The sequence below is a fragment of the Lissotriton vulgaris genome, unplaced genomic scaffold (genome assembly GCF_964263255.1).
Source record: "Lissotriton vulgaris unplaced genomic scaffold, aLisVul1.2 SCAFFOLD_714, whole genome shotgun sequence".
Classification (NCBI taxonomy): Eukaryota; Metazoa; Chordata; class Amphibia; order Caudata; family Salamandridae; genus Lissotriton; species Lissotriton vulgaris.
The window spans coordinates 355086-374792 of NW_028248223.1; the positions used below are offsets into that span (position 1 = coordinate 355086).

Below are 19707 nucleotides of genomic sequence, written 5' to 3' on the forward strand. Positions count from 1 at the left end.
TGAATGGAAACAAAATCGTAAAGTTTAGATAAGTCCCACTGAGCTTTGTACTTAGATCCCAGTTTTCAGAGTCCAGATTGACAAGCATAACACCATCAACCCACCTGTACCAGGTTGAGCTTTCCGTTTTGACAGAAGAGATTGCATTCACAGGGAAATCTTAATTTTTATTGCAAAATCTTATCTCACATAAAAAGTACTGTTCAACAGAGTCATAGCGTTACTTGAGTCCTTTGTGCAACATACTTCCCTAACATAGTTCAATGGGCAAAAGTTGAACAGAATAGAAAAGTAATACAATTCTGTTTGTCTTTGACTGTAGAACATAAAAAATGTGAAATGTCCACATTGCTGCAGCAATTTGCTCCCCTGTCACATGGGAGGTTCCATGGTGTAATGGTTAGCACTTTGGACTTTGAATCCAAGGATCCGAGTTCAAATCTCGGTGGGACCACTTTCATGACTTATGACCAAATCTTTTTCTGTCAAGTGTATTCATAAATATCATAAATCTAACACGGGTAGAGTGAAACATTAATGTATTGATTGTATTTTAAAAGTCTATTTGATGTGAGCAAATTATAGAACTTTTAGAAAACATGGAAATTAAATGGCTCAAAATAATGAGACATTTTGTGAGCTGACTCTGTTTTCTCAAACTCATCACAAGGGGCTGATGCAAGATATTACTTGTTTAAATCTTACTGTTATTGATAAGGGGAACAAGGAACTTTTTTAATTGGAAAGCCTTCATTAAAAGAAAACTTGAGGAATCAAATTGTGTATTTTGGGGGCAGAAGAGATGAACTTTTAAATAACAATCTTGAAATTCAGACACACAGATATTTACACTCTGTTTTTCTAAAGTAAATCCATAACCATGAAGTAGAATCTTTTGAAAGACATGTCAGATGTATAAATCTGAATTCCTCTTTCAAAGAAATGCACAATTAAATGCACTGTGTAAGTCAAGAATGTTGTCAGATAAGAAATCAGCAAAATTAACTATCTTATTACTGATCATACAGATGAGAAAGAAAAAGAACCTCTTGCTCAAATTGTGGATGGGAAAGAACAGTTTTTAGTTTTCAGCTTCTGTACTTATGTTTATGATTAATTCATTTCTTTATATTGTATTATCGCTATCTAGATGGATATAGCCATGTATACATACTTATACGTTGATAAGTTTCAGTATAAAGCTTTGACGTTATGTTTTTCCAAGTCCAAATTCTAAGAAATTAGTGAAATATTAAATCTCATAATTCAAGCAGGTCCCACCGAGATTTGAACTCGGATCGCTGGATTCAGAGTCCAGAGTGCTAACCATTACACCATGGAACCCCACCATACATGAGGGCTTTTTCCATTGAGACAAAAGAGAGCGCATCAGTGCGGGGGCTTTTCTTACATTGATGAAAAGATATCTCAGTTGAATGCTCATAGTGTAAAGAGCGATAATGTGATTTGATTCTTTTCAGCTACATTCTCCATAACAGTGTTAAATGTGCAAACGTTTATCAGGACATGCAATTTACAAAATAATGATCATCTTTGACTGAAGAATATTAAAACATTCTACATTTCCAAACTACTACATCCATTTCTCTGTCTCTCACATGGGTGGCTCCAAAGAGCAATGGTTGGCACTTTGGACTTTGCATGCAAAGGTACCAGTCCAATTCTTTGAGGTACTTCTTTACTACTCTGTTCCTTTTCCATTTCTGTCATCTTTGTTTATTGATAGCTCCAATCCAACACCAGCAGGTTGAAAGAGACAAATATTTACTCCTTTCAAAATGTCCAACAGCTTGAACAAGTTACAGAAATAAGAACTTTATAATACTTTTACATCACATTCCTAGACAAAATAGTGTGACATTACAAAATCCTATCCTGTTTTTCTCAAATGCATTTTAGAGGGCTGATTCCCAGCATACCTTTTTGAAGATTTCCACACTATTGATAAGGCGAATATAGCACATTTTGAAAGAGATGTTTTCTTAAATGAAACCAAGAGAACCACAGTGACGGTATCATTCAGATAGTAGAAATGTTTTTTGTATATTAGTATGGAAGTTGTGAAATAAAACATTTCTCATGCTGATTTTCAACAGTCGATCTGCAATCATGAAATATAAGCTTTTGCTTGGAGGCCTCAAAGGTACTGATCTAATTTTCTTTTTTAAAATTATTCACAGATCGTATGATATGCTTTGTACAAATCAACTATGTTGTTAGATCAAAATTGATTAAAAAGTGACTATCTCAATTTCAGGACATATAGAAGAGGAAGGAGAAGGCGCTCATGTTTCAAATGCGGAGAGGCAACAACTGTTCATTATTTTCACCTCTATTAATTATATGTATTTTTATAATGTATATATTTATATTTTCCGATAAATATACATAGACATATAGCGATATATAGGGAGATACATACATATAAGTTGATACGTACAAGTTTATAAGTAAATGAGATGTTTTTCCAATTAATACTTCTAAGAACTGAATGGAAACAAAATCGTAAAGTTTAGATAAGTCCCACTGAGCTTTGTACTTAGATCCCTGTTTTCAGAGTCCAGATTGACAAGCATAACACTATCAACCCACCTGTACCAGGTTGAGCTTTCCGTTTTGACAGAAGAGATTGCATTCACAGGGAAATCTTAATTTTTATTGCAAAATCTTATCTCACATAAAAAGTACTGTTCAACAGAGTCATAGCGTTACTTGAGTCCTTTGTGCAACATACTTCCCTAACATAGTTCAATGGGCAAAAGTTGAACAGAATAGAAAAGTAATACAATTCTGTTTGTCTTTGACTGTAGAACATAAAAAATGTGAAATGTCCACATTGCTGCAGCAATTTGCTCCCCTGTCACATGGGAGGTTCCATGGTGTAATGGTTAGCACTTTGGACTTTGAATCCAAGGATCCGAGTTCAAATCTCGGTGGGACCACTTTCATGACTTATGACCAAATCTTTTTCTGTCAAGTGTATTCATAAATATCATAAATCTAACACGGGTAGAGTGAAACATTAATGTATTGATTGTATTTTAAAAGTCTATTTGATGTGAGCAAATTATAGAACTTTTAGAAAACATGGAAATTAAATGGCTCAAAATAATGAGACATTTTGTGAGCTGACTCTGTTTTCTCAAACTCATCACAAGGGGCTGATGCAAGATATTACTTGTTTAAATCTTACTGTTATTGATAAGGGGAACAAGGAACTTTTTTAATTGGAAAGCCTTCATTAAAAGAAAACTTGAGGAATCAAATTGTGTATTTTGGGGGCAGAAGAGATGAACTTTTAAATAACAATCTTGAAATTCAGACACACAGATATTTACACTCTGTTTTTCTAAAGTAAATCCATAACCATGAAGTAGAATCTTTTGAAAGACATGTCAGATGTATTAATCTGAATTCCTCTTTCAAAGAAATGCACAATTAAATGCACTGTGTAAGTCAAGAATGTTGTCAGATAAGAAATCAGCAAAATTAACTATCTTATTACTGATCATACAGATGAGAAAGAAAAAGAACCTCTTGCTCAAATTGTGGATGGGAAAGAACAGTTTTTAGTTTTCAGCTTCTGTACTTATGTTTATGATTAATTCATTTATTTATATTGTATTATCGCTATCTAGATGGATATAGCCATGTATACATACTTATACGTTGATAAGTTTCAGTATAAAGCTTTGACGTTATGTTTTTCCAAGTCCAAATTCTAAGAAATTAGTGAAATATTAAATCTCATAATTCAAGCAGGTCCCACCGAGATTTGAACTCGGATCGCTGGATTCAGAGTCCAGAGTGCTAACCATTACACCATGGAACCCCGCCATACATGAGGGCTTTTTCCATTGAGACAAAAGAGAGCGCATCAGTGCGGGGGCTTTTCTTACATTGATGAAAAGATATCTCAGTTGAATGCTCATAGTGTAAAGAGCGATAATGTGATTTGATTCTTTTCAGCTACATTCTCCATAACAGTGTTAAATGTGCAAACGTTTATCAGGACATGCAATTTACAAAATAATGATCATCTTTGACTGAAGAATATTAAAACATTCTACATTTCCAAACTACTACATCCATTTCTCTGTCTCTCACATGGGTGGCTCCAAAGAGCAATGGTTGGCACTTTGGACTTTGCATGCAAAGGTACCAGTCCAATTCTTTGAGGTACTTCTTTACTACTCTGTTCCTTTTCCATTTCTGTCATCTTTGTTTATTGATAGCTCCAATCCAACACCAGCAGGTTGAAAGAGACAAATATTTACTCCTTTCAAAATGTCCAACAGCTTGAACAAGTTACAGAAATACGAACTTTATAATACTTTTACATCACATTCCTAGACAAAATAGTGTGACATTACAAAATCCTATCCTGTTTTTCTCAAATGCATTTCAGAGGGCTGATTCCCAGCATACCTTTTTGAAGATTTCCACACTATTGATAAGGCGAATATAGCACATTTTGAAAGAGATGTTTTCTTAAATGAAACCAAGAGAACCACAGTGACGGTATCATTCAGATAGTAGAAATGTTTTTTGTATATTAGTATGGAAGTTGTGAAATAAAACATTTCTCATGCTGATTTTCAACAGTCGATCTGCAATCATGAAATATAAGCTTTTGCTTGGAGGCCTCAAAGGTACTGATCTAATTTTCTTTTTTAAAATTATTCACAGATCGTATGATATGCTTTGTACAAATCAACTATGTTGTTAGATCAAAATTGATTAAAAAGTGACTATCTCAATTTCAGGACATATAGAAGAGGAAGGAGAGGCGCTCATGTTTCAAATGCGGAGAGGCAACAACTGTTCATTATTTTCACCTCTATTAATTATATGTATTTTTATAATGTATATATTTATATTTTCCGATAAATATACATAGAAATATAGAGATATATAGGGAGATACATACATATAAGTTGATACGTACAAGTTTATAAGTAAATGAGATGTTTTTCCAATTAATACTTCTAAGAACTGAATGGAAACAAAATCGTAAAGTTTAGATAAGTCCCAATGAGCTTTGTACTTAGATCCCTGTTTTCAGAGTGCAGATTGACAAGCATAACACCATCAACCCACCTGTACCAGGTTGAGCTTTCCGTTTTGACAGAAGAGATTGCATTCACAGGGAAATCTTAATTTTTATTGCAAAATCTTATCTCACATAAAAAGTACTGTTCAACAGAGTCATAGCGTTACTTGAGTCCTTTGTGCAACATACTTCCCTAACATAGTTCAATGGGCAAAAGTTGAACAGAATAGAAAAGTAATACAATTCTGTTTGTCTTTGACTGTAGAACATAAAAAATGTGAAATGTCCACATTGCTGCAGCAATTTGCTCCCCTGTAACATGGGAGGTTCCATGGTGTAATGGTTAGCACTTTGGACTTTGAATCCAAGGATCCGAGTTCAAATCTCGGTGGGACCACTTTCATGACTTATGACCAAATCTTTTTCTGTCAAGTGTATTCATAAATATCATAAATCTAACACGGGTAGAGTGAAACATTAATGTATTGATTGTATTTTAAAAGTCTATTTGATGTGAGCAAATTATAGAACTTTTAGAAAACATGGAAATTAAATGGCTCAAAATAATGAGACATTTTGTGAGCTGACTCTGTTTTCTCAAACTCATCACAAGGGGCTGATGCAAGATATTACTTGTTTAAATCTTACTGTTATTGATAAGGGGAACAAGGAACTTTTTTAATTGGAAAGCCTTCATTAAAAGAAAACTTGAGGAATCAAATTGTGTATTTTGGGGGCAGAAGAGATGAACTTTTAAATAACAATCTTGAAATTCAGACACACAGATATTTACACTCTGTTTTTCTAAAGTAAATCCATAACCATGAAGTAGAATCTTTTGAAAGACATGTCAGATGTATTAATCTGAATTCCTCTTTCAAAGAAATGCACAATTAAATGCACTGTGTAAGTCAAGAATGTTGTCAGATAAGAAATCAGCAAAATTAACTATCTTATTACTGATCATACAGATGAGAAAGAAAAAGAACCTCTTGCTCAAATTGTGGATGGGAAAGAACAGTTTTTAGTTTTCAGCTTCTGTACTTATGTTTATGATTAATTCATTTCTTTATATTGTATTATCGCTATCTAGATGGATATAGCCATGTATACATACTTATACGTTGATAAGTTTCAGTATAAAGCTTTGACGTTATGTTTTTCCAAGTCCAAATTCTAAGAAATTAGTGAAATATTAAATCTCATAATTCAAGCAGGTCCCACCGAGATTTGAACTCGGATCGCTGGATTCAGAGTCCAGAGTGCTAACCATTACACCATGGAACCCCACCATACATGAGGGCTTTTTCCATTGAGACAAAAGAGAGCGCATCAGTGCGGGGGCTTTTCTTACATTGATGAAAAGATATCTCAGTTGAATGCTCATAGTGTAAAGAGCGATAATGTGATTTGATTCTTTTCAGCTACATTCTCCATAACAGTGTTAAATGTGCAAACGTTTATCAGGACATGCAATTTACAAAATAATGATCATCTTTGACTGAAGAATATTAAAACATTCTACATTTCCAAACTACTACATCCATTTCTCTGTCTCTCACATGGGTGGCTCCAAAGAGCAATGGTTGGCACTTTGGACTTTGCATGCAAAGGTACCAGTCCAATTCTTTGAGGTACTTCTTTACTACTCTGTTCCTTTTCCATTTCTGTCATCTTTGTTTATTGATAGCTCCAATCCAACACCAGCAGGTTGAAAGAGACAAATATTTACTCCTTTCAAAATGTCCAACAGCTTGAACAAGTTACAGAAATAAGAACTTTATAATACTTTTACATCACATTCCTAGACAAAATAGTGTGACATTACAAAATCCTATCCTGTTTTTCTCAAATGCATTTTAGAGGGCTGATTCCCAGCATACCTTTTTGAAGATTTCCACACTATTGATAAGGCGAATATAGCACATTTTGAAAGAGATGTTTTCTTAAATGAAACCAAGAGAACCACAGTGACGGTATCATTCAGATAGTAGAAATGTTTTTTGTATATTAGTATGGAAGTTGTGAAATAAAACATTTCTCATGCTGATTTTCAACAGTCGATCTGCAATCATGAAATATAAGCTTTTGCTTGGAGGCCTCAAAGGTACTGATCTAATTTTCTTTTTTAAAATTATTCACAGATCGTATGATATGCTTTGTACAAATCAACTATGTTGTTAGATCAAAATTGATTAAAAAGTGACTATCTCAATTTCAGGACATATAGAAGAGGAAGGAGAAGGCGCTCATGTTTCAAATGCGGAGAGGCAACAACTGTTCATTATTTTCACCTCTATTAATTATATGTATTTTTATAATGTATATATTTATATTTTCCGATAAATATACATAGAAATATAGCGATATATAGGGAGATACATACATATAAGTTGATACGTACAAGTTTATAAGTAAATGAGATGTTTTTCCAATTAATACTTCTAAGAACTGAATGGAAACAAAATCGTAAAGTTTAGATAAGTCCCACTGAGCTTTGTACTTAGATCCCTGTTTTCAGAGTGCAGATTGACAAGCATAACACCATCAACCCACCTGTACCAGATTGAGCTTTCCGTTTTGACAGAAGAGATTGCATTCACAGGGAAATCTTAATTTTTATTGCAAAATCTTATCTCACATAAAAAGTACTGTTCAACAGAGTCATAGCGTTACTTGAGTCCTTTGTGCAACATACTTCCCTAACATAGTTCAATGGGCAAAAGTTGAACAGAATAGAAAAGTAATACAATTCTGTTTGTCTTTGACTGTAGAACATAAAAAATGTGAAATGTCCACATTGCTGCAGCAATTTGCTCCCCTGTCACATGGGAGGTTCCATGGTGTAATGGTTAGCACTTTGGACTTTGAATCCAAGGATCCGAGTTCAAATCTCGGTGGGACCACTTTCATGACTTATGACCAAATCTTTTTCTGTCAAGTGTATTCATAAATATCATAAATCTAACACGGGTAGAGTGAAACATTAATGTATTGATTGTATTTTAAAAGTCTATTTGATGTGAGCAAATTATAGAACTTTTAGAAAACATGGAAATTAAATGGCTCAAAATAATGAGACATTTTGTGAGCTGACTCTGTTTTCTCAAACTCATCACAAGGGGCTGATGCAAGATATTACTTGTTTAAATCTTACTGTTATTGATAAGGGGAACAAGGAACTTTTTTAATTGGAAAGCCTTCATTAAAAGAAAACTTGAGGAATCAAATTGTGTATTTTGGGGGCAGAAGAGATGAACTTTTAAATAACAATCTTTAAATTCAGACACACAGATATTTACACTCTGTTTTTCTAAAGTAAATCCATAACCATGAAGTAGAATCTTTTGAAAGACATGTCAGATGTATTAATCTGAATTCCTCTTTCAAAGAAATGCACAATTAAATGCACTGTGTAAGTCAAGAATGTTGTCAGATAAGAAATCAGCAAAATTAACTATCTTATTACTGATCATACAGATGAGAAAGAAAAAGAACCTCTTGCTCAAATTGTGGATGGGAAAGAACAGTTTTTAGTTTTCAGCTTCTGTACTTATGTTTATGATTAATTCATTTATTTATATTGTATTATCGCTATCTAGATGGATATAGCCATGTATACATACTTATACGTTGATAAGTTTCAGTATAAAGCTTTGACGTTATGTTTTTCCAAGTCCAATTTCTAAGAAATTAGTGAAATATTAAATCTCATAAATCAAGCAGGTCCCACCGAGATTGGAACTCGGATCGCTGGATTCAGAGTCCAGAGTGCTAACCATTACACCATGGAACCCCGCCATACATGAGGGCTTTTTCCATTGAGACAAAAGAGAGCGCATCAGTGCGGGGGCTTTTCTTACATTGATGAAAAGATATCTCAGTTGAATGCTCATAGTGTAAAGAGCGATAATGTGATTTGATTCTTTTCAGCTACATTCTCCATAACAGTGTTAAATGTGCAAACGTTTATCAGGACATGCAATTTACAAAATAATGATCATCTTTGACTGAAGAATATTAAAACATTCTACATTTCCAAACTACTACATCCATTTCTCTGTCTCTCACATGGGTGGCTCCAAAGAGCAATGGTTGGCACTTTGGACTTTGCATGCAAAGGTACCAGTCCAATTCTTTGAGGTACTTCTTTACTACTCTTGACCTTTTCCATTTCTGTCATCTTTGTTTATTGATAGCTCCAATCCAACACCAGCAGGTTGAAAGAGACAAATATTTACTCCTTTCAAAATGTCCAACAGCTTGAACAAGTTACAGAAATACGAACTTTATAATACTTTTACATCACATTCCTAGACAAAATAGTGTGACATTACAAAATCCTATCCTGTTTTTCTCAAATGCATTTCAGAGGGCTGATTCCCAGCATACCTTTTTGAAGATTTCCACACTATTGATAAGGCGATTATAGCACATTTTGAAAGAGATGTTTTCTTAAATGAAACCAAGAGAACCACAGTGACGGTATCATTCAGATAGTAGAAATGTTTTTTGTATATTAGTATGGAAGTTGTGAAATAAAACATTTCTCATGCTGATTTTCAACAGTCGATCTGCAATCATGAAATATAAGCTTTTGCTTGGAGGCCTCAAAGGTACTGATCTAATTTTCTTTTTTAAAATTATTCACAGATCGTATGATATGCTTTGTACAAATCAACTATGTTGTTAGATCAAAATTGATTAAAAAGTGACTATCTCAATTTCAGGACATATAGAAGAGGAAGGAGAAGGCGCTCATGTTTCAAATGCGGAGAGGCAACAACTGTTCATTATTTTCACCTCTATTAATTATATGTATTTTTATAATGTATATATTTATATTTTCCGATAAATATACATAGAAATAAAGCGATATATAGGGAGATACATACATATAAGTTGATACGTACAAGTTTATAAGTAAATGAGATGTTTTTCCAATTAATACTTCTAAGAACTGAATGGAAACAAAATCGTAAAGTTTAGATAAGTCCCACTGAGCTTTGTACTTAGATCCCTGTTTTCAGAGTGCAGATTGACAAGCATAACACCATCAACCCACCTGTACCAGGTTGAGCTTTCCGTTTTGACAGAAGAGATTGCATTCACAGGGAAATCTTAATTTTTATTGCAAAATCTTATCTCACATAAAAAGTACTGTTCAACAGAGTCATAGCGTTACTTGAGTCCTTTGTGCAACATACTTCCCTAACATAGTTCAATGGGCAAAAGTTGAACAGAATAGAAAAGTAATACAATTCTGTTTGTCTTTGACTGTAGAACATAAAAAATATGAAATGTCCACATTGCTGCAGCAATTTGCTCCCCTGTCACATGGGAGGTTCCATGGTGTAATGGTTAGCACTTTGGACTTTGAATCCAAGGATCCGAGTTCAAATCTCGGTGGGACCACTTTCATGACTTATGACCAAATCTTTTTCTGTCAAGTGTATTCATAAATATCATAAATCTAACACGGGTAGAGTGAAACATTAATGTATTGATTGTATTTTAAAAGTCTATTTGATGTGAGCAAATTATAGAACTTTTAGAAAACATGGAAATTAAATGGCTCAAAATAATGAGACATTTTGTGAGCTGACTCTGTTTTCTCAAACTCATCACAAGGGGCTGATGCAAGATATTACTTGTTTAAATCTTACTGTTATTGATAAGGGGAACAAGGAACTTTTTTAATTGGAAAGCCTTCATTAAAAGAAAACTTGAGGAATCAAATTGTGTATTTTGGGGGCAGAAGAGATGAACTTTTAAATAACAATCTTGAAATTCAGACACACAGATATTTACACTCTGTTTTTCTAAAGTAAATCCATAACCATGAAGTAGAATCTTTTGAAAGACATGTCAGATGTATTAATCTGAATTCCTCTTTCAAAGAAATGCACAATTAAATGCACTGTGTAAGTCAAGAATGTTGTCAGATAAGAAATCAGCAAAATTAACTATCTTATTACTGATCATACAGATGAGAAAGAAAAAGAACCTCTTGCTCAAATTGTGGATGGGAAAGAACAGTTTTTAGTTTTCAGCTTCTGTACTTATGTTTATGATTAATTCATTTATTTATATTGTATTATCGCTATCTAGATGGATATAGCCATGTATACATACTTATACGTTGATAAGTTTCAGTATAAAGCTTTGACGTTATGTTTTTCCAAGTCCAATTTCTAAGAAATTAGTGAAATATTAAATCTCATAAATCAAGCAGGTCCCACCGAGATTGGAACTCGGATCGCTGGATTCAGAGTCCAGAGTGCTAACCATTACACCATGGAACCCCGCCATACATGAGGGCTTTTTCCATTGAGACAAAAGAGAGCGCATCAGTGCGGGGGCTTTTCTTACATTGATGAAAAGATATCTCAGTTGAATGCTCATAGTGTAAAGAGCGATAATGTGATTTGATTCTTTTCAGCTACATTCTCCATAACAGTGTTAAATGTGCAAACGTTTATCAGGACATGCAATTTACAAAATAATGATCATCTTTGACTGAAGAATATTAAAACATTCTACATTTCCAAACTACTACATCCATTTCTCTGTCTCTCACATGGGTGGCTCCAAAGAGCAATGGTTGGCACTTTGGACTTTGCATGCAAAGGTACCAGTCCAATTCTTTGAGGTACTTCTTTACTACTCTTGACCTTTTCCATTTCTGTCATCTTTGTTTATTGATAGCTCCAATCCAACACCAGCAGGTTGAAAGAGACAAATATTTACTCCTTTCAAAATGTCCAACAGCTTGAACAAGTTACAGAAATACGAGCTTTATAATACTTTTACATCACATTCCTAGACAAAATAGTGTGACATTACAAAATCCTATCCTGTTTTTCTCAAATGCATTTCAGAGGGCTGATTCCCAGCATACCTTTTTGAAGATTTCCACACTATTGATAAGGCGAATATAGCACATTTTGAAAGAGATGTTTTCTTAAATGAAACCAAGAGAACCACAGTGACGGTATCATTCAGATAGTAGAAATGTTTTTTGTATATTAGTATGGAAGTTGTGAAATAAAACATTTCTCATGCTGATTTTCAACAGTCGATCTGCAATCATGAAATATAAGCTTTTGCTTGGAGGCCTCAAAGGTACTGATCTAATTTTCTTTTTTTAAATTATTCACAGATCGTATGATATGCTTTGTACAAATCAACTATGTTGTTAGATCAAAATTGATTAAAAAGTGACTATCTCAATTTCAGGACATATAGAAGAGGAAGGAGAAGGCGCTCATGTTTCAAATGCGGAGAGGCAACAACTGTTCATTATTTTCACCTCTATTAATTATATGTATTTTTATAATGTATATATTTATATTTTCCGATAAATATACATAGACATATAGCGATATATAGGGAGATACATACATATAAGTTGATACGTACAAGTTTATAAGTAAATGAGATGTTTTTCCAATTAATACTCCTAAGAACTGAATGGAAACAAAATCGTAAAGTTTAGATAAGTCCCACTGAGCTTTGTACTTAGATCCCTGTTTTCAGAGTCCAGATTGACAAGCATAACACTATCAACCCACCTGTACCAGGTTGAGCTTTCCGTTTTGACAGAAGAGATTGCATTCACAGGGAAATCTTAATTTTTATTGCAAAATCTTATCTCACATACAAAGTACTGTTCAACAGAGTCATAGCGTTACTTGAGTCCTTTGTGCAACATACTTCCCTAACATAGTTCAATGGGCAAAAGTTGAACAGAATAGAAAAGTAATACAATTCTGTTTGTCTTTGACTGTAGAACATAAAAAATGTGAAATGTCCACATTGCTGCAGCAATTTGCTCCCCTGTCACATGGGAGGTTCCATGGTGTAATGGTTAGCACTTTGGACTTTGAATCCAAGGATCCGAGTTCAAATCTCGGTGGGACCACTTTCATGACTTATGACCAAATCTTTTTCTGTCAAGTGTATTCATAAATATCATAAATCTAACACGGGTAGAGTGAAACATTAATGTATTGATTGTATTTTAAAAGTCTATTTGATGTGAGCAAATTATAGAACTTTTAGAAAACATGGAAATTAAATGGCTCAAAATAATGAGACATTTTGTGAGCTGACTCTGTTTTCTCAAACTCATCACAAGGGGCTGATGCAAGATATTACTTGTTTAAATCTTACTGTTATTGATAAGGGGAACAAGGAACTTTTTTAATTGGAAAGCCTTCATTAAAAGAAAACTTGAGGAATCAAATTGTGTATTTTGGGGGCAGAAGAGATGAACTTTTAAATAACAATCTTGAAATTCAGACACACAGATATTTACACTCTGTTTTTCTAAAGTAAATCCATAACCATGAAGTAGAATCTTTTGAAAGACATGTCAGATGTATTAATCTGAATTCCTCTTTCAAAGAAATGCACAATTAAATGCACTGTGTAAGTCAAGAATGTTGTCAGATAAGAAATCAGCAAAATTAACTATCTTATTACTGATCATACAGATGAGAAAGAAAAAGAACCTCTTGCTCAAATTGTGGATGGGAAAGAACAGTTTTTAGTTTTCAGCTTCTGTACTTATGTTTATGATTAATTCATTTATTTATATTGTATTATCGCTATCTAGATGGATATAGCCATGTATACATACTTATACGTTGATAAGTTTCAGTATAAAGCTTTGACGTTATGTTTTTCCAAGTCCAATTTCTAAGAAATTAGTGAAATATTAAATCTCATAAATCAAGCAGGTCCCACCGAGATTGGAACTCGGATCGCTGGATTCAGAGTCCAGAGTGCTAACCATTACACCATGGAACCCCGCCATACATGAGGGCTTTTTCCATTGAGACAAAAGAGAGCGCATCAGTGCAGGGGCTTTTCTTACATTGATGAAAAGATATCTCAGTTGAATGCTCATAGTGTAAAGAGCGATAATGTGATTTGATTCTTTTCAGCTACATTCTCCATAACAGTGTTAAATGTGCAAACGTTTATCAGGACATGCAATTTACAAAATAATGATCATCTTTGACTGAAGAATATTAAAACATTCTACATTTCCAAACTACTACATCCATTTCTCTGTCTCTCACATGGGTGGCTCCAAAGAGCAATGGTTGGCACTTTGGACTTTGCATGCAAAGGTACCAGTCCAATTCTTTGAGGTACTTCTTTACTACTCTTGACCTTTTCCATTTCTGTCATCTTTGTTTATTGATAGCTCCAATCCAACACCAGCAGGTTGAAAGAGACAAATATTGACTCCTTTCAAAATGTCCAACAGCTTGAACAAGTTACAGAAATACGAGCTTTATAATACTTTTACATCACATTCCTAGACAAAATAGTGTGACATTACAAAATCCTATCCTGTTTTTCTCAAATGCATTTCAGAGGGCTGATTCCCAGCATACCTTTTTGAAGATTTCCACACTATTGATAAGGCGAATATAGCACATTTTGAAAGAGATGTTTTCTTAAATGAAACCAAGAGAACCACAGTGACGGTATCATTCAGATAGTAGAAATGTTTTTTGTATATTAGTATGGAAGTTGTGAAATAAAACATTTCTCATGCTGATTTTCAACAGTCGATCTGCAATCATGAAATATAAGCTTTTGCTTGGAGGCCTCAAAGGTACTGATCTAATTTTCTTTTTTTAAATTATTCGCAGATCGTATGATATGCTTTGTACAAATCAACTATGTTGTTAGATCAAAATTGATTAAAAAGTGACTATCTCAATTTCAGGACATATAGAAGAGGAAGGAGAAGGCGCTCATGTTTCAAATGCGGAGAGGCAACAACTGTTCATTATTTTCACCTCTATTAATTATATGTATTTTTATAATGTATATATTTATATTTTCCGATAAATATACATAGACATATAGCGATATATAGGGAGATAAATACATATAAGTTGATACGTACAAGTTTATAAGTAAATGAGATGTTTTTCCAATTAATACTTCTAAGAACTGAATGGAAACAAAATCGTAAAGTTTAGATAAGTCCCACTGAGCTTTGTACTTAGATCCCTGTTTTCAGAGTCCAGATTGACAAGCATAACACTATCAACCCACCTGTACCAGGTTGAGCTTTCCGTTTTGACAGAAGAGATTGCATTCACAGGGAAATCTTAATTTTTATTGCAAAATCTTATCTCACATAAAAAGTACTCTTCAACAGAGTCATAGCGTTACTTGAGTCCTTTGTGCAACATACTTCCCTAACATAGTTCAATGGGCAAAAGTTGAACAGAATAGAAAAGTAATACAATTCTGTTTGTCTTTGACTGTAGAACATAAAACATGTGAAATGTCCACATTGCTGCAGCAATTTGTTCCCCTGTCACATGGGAGGTTCCATGGTGTAATGGTTAGCACTTTGGACTTTGAATCCAAGGATCCGAGTTCAAATCTCGGTGGGACCACTTTCATGACTTATGACCAAATCTTTTTCTGTCAAGTGTATTCATAAATATCATAAATCTAACACGGGTAGAGTGAAACATTAATGTATTGATTGTATTTTAAAAGTCTATTTGATGTGAGCAAATTATAGAACTTTTAGAAAACATGGAAATTAAATGGCTCAAAATAATGAGACATTTTGTGAGCTGACTCTGTTTTCTCAAACTCATCACAAGGGGCTGATGCAAGATATTACTTGTTTAAATCTTACTGTTATTGATAAGGGGAACAAGGAACTTTTTTAATTGGAAAGCCTTCATTAAAAGAAAACTTGAGGAATCAAATTGTGTATTTTGGGGGCAGAAGAGATGAACTTTTAAATAACAATCTTGAAATTCAGACACACAGATATTTACACTCTGTTTTTCTAAAGTAAATCCATAACCATGAAGTAGAATCTTTTGAAAGACATGTCAGATGTATTAATCTGAATTCCTCTTTCAAAGAAATGCACAATTAAATGCACTGTGTAAGTCAAGAATGTTGTCAGATAAGAAATCAGCAAAATTAACTATCTTATTACTGATCATACAGATGAGAAAGAAAAAGAACCTCTTGCTCAAATTGTGGATGGGAAAGAACAGTTTTTAGTTTTCAGCTTCTGTACTTATGTTTATGATTAATTCATTTATTTATATTGTATTATCGCTATCTAGATGGATATAGCCATGTATACATACTTATACGTTGATAAGTTTCAGTATAAAGCTTTGACGTTATGTTTTTCCAAGTCCAATTTCTAAGAAATTAGTGAAATATTAAATCTCATAAATCAAGCAGGTCCCACCGAGATTGGAACTCGGATCGCTGGATTCAGAGTCCAGAGTGCTAACCATTACACCATGGAACCCCGCCATACATGAGGGCTTTTTCCATTGAGACAAAAGAGAGCGCATCAGTGCGGGGGCTTTTCTTACATTGATGAAAAGATATCTCAGTTGAATGCTCATAGTGTAAAGAGCGATAATGTGATTTGATTCTTTTCAGCTACATTCTCCATAACAGTGTTAAATGTGCAAACGTTTATCAGGACATGCAATTTACAAAATAATGATCATCTTTGACTGAAGAATATTAAAACATTCTACATTTCCAAACTACTACATCCATTTCTCTGTCTCTCACATGGGTGGCTCCAAAGAGCAATGGTTGGCACTTTGGACTTTGCATGCAAAGGTACCAGTCCAATTCTTTGAGGTACTTCTTTACTACTCTTGACCTTTTCCATTTCTGTCATCTTTGTTTATTGATAGCTCCAATCCAACACCAGCAGGTTGAAAGAGACAAATATTTACTCCTTTCAAAATGTCCAACAGCTTGAACAAGTTACAGAAATACGAGCTTTATAATACTTTTACATCACATTCCTAGACAAAATAGTGTGACATTACAAAATCCTATCCTGTTTTTCTCAAATGCATTTCAGAGGGCTGATTCCCAGCATACCTTTTTGAAGATTTCCACACTATTGATAAGGCGAATATAGCACATTTTGAAAGAGATGTTTTCTTAAATGAAACCAAGAGAACCACAGTGACGGTATCATTCAGATAGTAGAAATGTTTTTTGTATATTAGTATGGAAGTTGTGAAATAAAACATTTCTCATGCTGATTTTCAACAGTCGATCTGCAATCATGAAATATAAGCTTTTGCTTGGAGGCCTCAAAGGTACTGATCTAATTTTCTTTTTTTAAATTATTCACAGATCGTATGATATGCTTTGTACAAATCAACTATGTTGTTAGATCAAAATTGATTAAAAAGTGACTATCTCAATTTCAGGACATATAGAAGAGGAAGGAGAAGGCGCTCATGTTTCAAATGCGGAGAGGCAACAACTGTTCATTATTTTCACCTCTATTAATTATATGTATTTTTATAATGTATATATTTATATTTTCCGATAAATATACATAGACATATAGCGATATATAGGGAGTTACATACATATAAGTTGATACGTACAAGTTTATAAGTAAATGAGATGTTTTTCCAATTAATACTTCTAAGAACTGAATGGAAACAAAATCGTAAAGTTTAGATAAGTCCCACTGAGCTTTGTACTTAGATCCCTGTTTTCAGAGTCCAGATTGACAAGCATAACACTATCAACCCACCTGTACCAGGTTGAGCTTTCCGTTTTGACAGAAGAGATTGCATTCACAGGGAAATCTTAATTTTTATTGCAAAATCTTATCTCACATAAAAAGTACTCTTCAACAGAGTCATAGCGTTACTTGAGTCCTTTGTGCAACATACTTCCCTAACATAGTTCAATGGGCAAAAGTTGAACAGAATAGAAAAGTAATACAATTCTGTTTGTCTTTGACTGTAGAACATAAAACATGTGAAATGTCCACATTGCTGCAGCAATTTGCTCCCCTGTCACATGGGAGGTTCCATGGTGTAATGGTTAGCACTTTGGACTTTGAATCCAAGGATCCGAGTTCAAATCTCGGTGGGACCACTTTCATGACTTATGACCAAATCTTTTTCTGTCAAGTGTATTCATAAATATCATAAATCTAACACGGGTAGAGTGAAACATTAATGTATTGATTGTATTTTAAAAGTCTATTTGATGTGAGCAAATTATAGAACTTTTAGAAAACATGGAAATTAAATGGCTCAAAATAATGAGACATTTTGTGAGCTGACTCTGTTTTCTCAAACTCATCACAAGGGGCTGATGCAAGATATTACTTGTTTAAATCTTACTGTTATTGATAAGGGGAACAAGGAACTTTTTTAATTGGAAAGCCTTCATTAAAAGAAAACTTGAGGAATCAAATTGTGTATTTTGGGGGCAGAAGAGATGAACTTTTAAATAACAATCTTGAAATTCAGACACACAGATATTTACACTCTGTTTTTCTAAAGTAAATCCATAACCATGAAGTAGAATCTTTTGAAAGACATGTCAGATGTATTAATCTGAATTCCTCTTTCAAAGAAATGCACAATTAAATGCACTGTGTAAGTCAAGAATGTTGTCAGATAAGAAATCAGCAAAATTAACTATCTTATTACTGATCATACAGATGAGAAAGAAAAAGAACCTCTTGCTCAAATTGTGGATGGGAAAGAACAGTTTTTAGTTTTCAGCTTCTGTACTTATGTTTATGATTAATTCATTTATTTATATTGTATTATCGCTATCTAGATGGATATAGCCATGTATACATACTTATACGTTGATAAGTTTCAGTATAAAGCTTTGACGTTATGTTTTTCCAAGTCCAATTTCTAAGAAATTAGTGAAATATTAAATCTCATAAATCAAGCAGGTCCCACCGAGATTGGAACTCGGATCGCTGGATTCAGAGTCCAGAGTGCTAACCATTACACCATGGAACCCCGCCATACATGAGGGATTTTTCCATTGAGACAAAAGAGAGCGCATCAGTGCGGGGGCTTTTCTTACATTGATGAAAAGATATCTCAGTTGAATGCTCATAGTGTAAAGAGCGATAATGTGATTTGATTCTTTTCAGCTACATTCTCCATAACAGTGTTAAATGTGCAAACGTTTATCAGGACATGCAATTTACAAAATAATGATCATCTTTGACTGAAGAATATTAAAACATTCTACATTTCCAAACTACTACATCCATTTCTCTGTCTCTCACATGGGTGGCTCCAAAGAGCAATGGTTGGCACTTTGGACTTTGCATGCAAAGGTACCAGTCCAATTCTTTGAGGTACTTCTTTACTACTCTTGACCTTTTCCATTTCTGTCATCTTTGTTTATTGATAGCTCCAATCCAACACCAGCAGGTTGAAAGAGACAAATATTTACTCCTTTCAAAATGTCCAACAGCTTGAACAAGTTACAGAAATACGAACTTTATAATACTTTTACATCACATTCCTAGACAAAATAGTGTGACATTACAAAATCCTATCCTGTTTTTCTCAAATGCATTTCAGAGGGCTGATTCCCAGCATACCTTTTTGAAGATTTCCACACTATTGATAAGGCGAATATAGCACATTTTGAAAGAGATGTTTTCTTAAATCAAACCTAGAGAACCACAATGACGGTATCATTCAGATAGTAGAAATGTTTTTTGTTTATTAGTATGGAAGTTGTGAAATAAAACATTTCTCATGCTGATTTTCAACAGTCGATCTGCAATCATGAAATATAAGCTT

General features: G+C 33.8%; 11 non-coding genes across 11 annotated transcripts; 8 read left to right on the forward strand and 3 right to left on the reverse strand.

The window, feature by feature from the left end:
* The first annotated feature begins 382 nt into the window (after positions 1-382).
* On the forward strand, positions 383-454 carry TRNAQ-UUG (transfer RNA glutamine (anticodon UUG)). The gene has a single exon. It is a non-coding gene; the product is annotated as a tRNA-Gln (tRNA).
* Positions 455-1272: 818 nt separating this feature from the next.
* TRNAQ-CUG (transfer RNA glutamine (anticodon CUG)) lies at positions 1273-1344 on the reverse strand. Its single transcript has one exon. It is a non-coding gene; the product is annotated as a tRNA-Gln (tRNA).
* Positions 1345-2891: 1547 nt separating this feature from the next.
* Positions 2892-2963, forward strand: TRNAQ-UUG (transfer RNA glutamine (anticodon UUG)). Its single transcript has one exon. It is a non-coding gene; the product is annotated as a tRNA-Gln (tRNA).
* An 818-nt stretch (positions 2964-3781) lies between these two features.
* TRNAQ-CUG (transfer RNA glutamine (anticodon CUG)) lies at positions 3782-3853 on the reverse strand. The gene has a single exon. It is a non-coding gene; the product is annotated as a tRNA-Gln (tRNA).
* A 1546-nt stretch (positions 3854-5399) lies between these two features.
* TRNAQ-UUG (transfer RNA glutamine (anticodon UUG)) lies at positions 5400-5471 on the forward strand. Its single transcript has one exon. It is a non-coding gene; the product is annotated as a tRNA-Gln (tRNA).
* Positions 5472-6289: 818 nt separating this feature from the next.
* Positions 6290-6361, reverse strand: TRNAQ-CUG (transfer RNA glutamine (anticodon CUG)). The gene has a single exon. It is a non-coding gene; the product is annotated as a tRNA-Gln (tRNA).
* A 1547-nt stretch (positions 6362-7908) lies between these two features.
* On the forward strand, positions 7909-7980 carry TRNAQ-UUG (transfer RNA glutamine (anticodon UUG)). The gene has a single exon. It is a non-coding gene; the product is annotated as a tRNA-Gln (tRNA).
* A 2437-nt stretch (positions 7981-10417) lies between these two features.
* TRNAQ-UUG (transfer RNA glutamine (anticodon UUG)) lies at positions 10418-10489 on the forward strand. The gene has a single exon. It is a non-coding gene; the product is annotated as a tRNA-Gln (tRNA).
* Positions 10490-12926: 2437 nt separating this feature from the next.
* On the forward strand, positions 12927-12998 carry TRNAQ-UUG (transfer RNA glutamine (anticodon UUG)). Its single transcript has one exon. It is a non-coding gene; the product is annotated as a tRNA-Gln (tRNA).
* A 2437-nt stretch (positions 12999-15435) lies between these two features.
* Positions 15436-15507, forward strand: TRNAQ-UUG (transfer RNA glutamine (anticodon UUG)). Its single transcript has one exon. It is a non-coding gene; the product is annotated as a tRNA-Gln (tRNA).
* A 2437-nt stretch (positions 15508-17944) lies between these two features.
* On the forward strand, positions 17945-18016 carry TRNAQ-UUG (transfer RNA glutamine (anticodon UUG)). Its single transcript has one exon. It is a non-coding gene; the product is annotated as a tRNA-Gln (tRNA).
* The last annotated feature ends 1691 nt before the right edge of the window (positions 18017-19707 follow it).